Source organism: Scylla paramamosain, chromosome 12, assembly GCF_035594125.1.
Source record: "Scylla paramamosain isolate STU-SP2022 chromosome 12, ASM3559412v1, whole genome shotgun sequence".
Taxonomy (NCBI): Eukaryota; Metazoa; Arthropoda; class Malacostraca; order Decapoda; family Portunidae; genus Scylla; species Scylla paramamosain.
In genome coordinates, this window is record NC_087162.1 from 19495448 (window position 1) to 19497947 (window position 2500).

General features: G+C 38.9%; 1 long non-coding RNA gene across 2 annotated transcripts in view; it reads left to right on the forward strand.

The window, feature by feature from the left end:
• Positions 1 to 2500, forward strand: part of LOC135105824 (uncharacterized) — a 189590-nt gene that overhangs the window by 164066 nt on the left and 23024 nt on the right. The window lies entirely within an intron of this gene.

The following is a 2500-nucleotide window of genomic DNA, read 5'->3' on the forward strand; positions in this document are numbered from 1 at the left end:
TAAATGTTCACGCGTCTTGTTCTCTTCCTACCCGGTGTTCTTCCACAGGTAGTTAACTATTCAGGCGCCACAGGTCAAGCTAATCTAGGAGCCACGCCCATCAATCAGCTGCCACGCCTCTGGGCAGGGCCGCTGATTGATGCACCAGTAAGTTTCTTGCCACTCCCTCCAATTTTTGCATTTGGAATATTTTCAATCGCTATACCATCTATCCTTGACCTGAGCTTATATTCGAAAATACTAATAGGAAAGCAATATTAATGTCATAATATCAATCCTCGGAAAGAAACGTATAAACAAGTAACAAATAGCGAGGTGATGGATGCTCAGAGGAATAGACACTAGAAGTGAGGGGCGAGAGATTTTTCGTAAAAATTTAAGAATGTATGTTTCTTTCCTTTTGTTTTTTGAAAGGTCGACACACTGATATTATCATTGTTTTCTTATTAGTATTCTCCAATATCGGCTTAGGAAAAGATCAATTGCTAATCTAGTTGAGAATTTCGTAAATATAAAGATTTGGAAAAGAAGGCATGATTTTTTACAGCACCAATCAGCTGGTCTGCCTGGAGTGGGGAGGCAAGAGTTGTGGCCTCGAGATTAGCTTTGCCCGAGGCGACAATAGCTCTGTGTTATAAATATGCTCTGCTCTCGTGTTTCCAATATATGTTTCCACCAGAAGAAAGTGGTGCAACACCACGCACTAAGTGATGAGTAAGAAATCATCCATTATCTTTCTCCTCTTCTCTCCTTTATTTTCCTTCACCTTCTTCCCTTCTGTGTCCTGCCTACGCTCACCTTTTAAGATCCCTGCGTCCTTCCCTTACTGTCCCTAGCAAGCCGCGACTAAGTGTAGCAAAAACAAACCTAACTGGATGTTTTTTCCCGCTTATTTTTTCATAGTAGTCTCTTTAATATTCCCTCCCACGGTATGAGTAAGACTGCCTTCAAGGTGAGGGTAGGAAGGAGGGAAATATGAAAGGGGAAATATTCATGAGCAGAGAGAGAAAGATATATATATATATAGAGAGAGAGAGAGAGAGAGAGAGAGAGAGAGAGAGAGAGAGAGAGAGAGAGAGTAGGGGGGTTGCTGATAGTTTGCCTCCTCTCGGGTATCGATCGAAGGGTTTTCTGAATGAGTGTTACGTCACAGACACTTAGCCAGCACTAAGGACGTATTGTAGTTCCTGAGGTGTGTCTGAGTGCACAGGTAAAGTGGATGAGTGAGGAGGACGAGGCGGAAGAGACGATTTTGAGGCTCTCAGGACTCTAAATAAACTGATTGTGAATGAATCTGCACCGCTTGGTGTTTGCTGATCTTTGTTTTCCTTATATTCTTTCTTTCTTTACTTATTTGATTAATTAATTTATTTCATTTATTTCATTTATTTATTTATTTATTTATTTATTTACTTTATTTATTTTATTTATTTTATCTATTTATTTATTTATTTATTTATCTGTGTGTGTGTGTGTGTGTGTGTGTGTGTGTGTGTGTGTGTGTGTGTGTGTGTGTGTGTGTGTGTGTGTGTGCTTGTTTATTTTTCCATTTTTCTTTCTTTGTCTTTATGTCTTTGTGTGTGTGTGTGTGTGTGTGTGTGTGTGTGTGTGTGTGTGTGTGATGTGGTGGCGATGGTGGTTGTATAATGACATTTTAGTGAAACAGTGACGGAGGTTTAATTAATTCTCGGTGATGGTTGTGGTGATGCAAGGACATGATGACTTGCTAATGGCGGCTACGTACAAGTGGTGGTCTGGAATGACAGATTACACACATGGTGCTGTTGTGGCGATGGTGAAGTGCTGTTTTAGTGGTTATATAATGGCGTTTTAGCTAAGTGACGATGATATAATATTTTTTTGACGATGTTGGTATGTTGCTGAGGATGTAATGGTGACGGTGGTGGTGGTGGTGGTGGTGTTGGTGGTGACTTTGATCATGGTGAGGTGAAGCACTGCCACGCTGTTGCTGACTGTGACGGGAATTCATGAGTTCCATTGTGTGTTGTTCTGCTTCTCCTGTGTCCTCGTGTGCACAGATTTAAGGGAGGGTGTCGTCGAGCAGGGGAGGCGAGGCGAGGCGAGGCGAGGCAAGCAGGTAAACAAGTGATAAGCGAATCTCCTGACTCTGTGCTATCATTGACGATAATGACATAAGGACAAATTAACCTTCTCACGTCAGTCATCAGCATTTTTTTCAAGAGGTGGAATGCGATTACAATGTTTATCAGATATTTATCTGCCTATTTTTTTATGAGGCAGTGAGTTTGTGTTTGATAATCAGTTATTTATATACCACACAATCGAAAAATTACCAACAAGGCTTTCTATTCTTTTTGTTATTTCTCCGCGACACTCTGATATTTAGATACCTAAAATGCTAATATATATATATATATATATATATATATATATATATATATATATATATATATATATATATATATATATATATATATATATATATATATATATATATATATACAAAATTTTTAAAAAA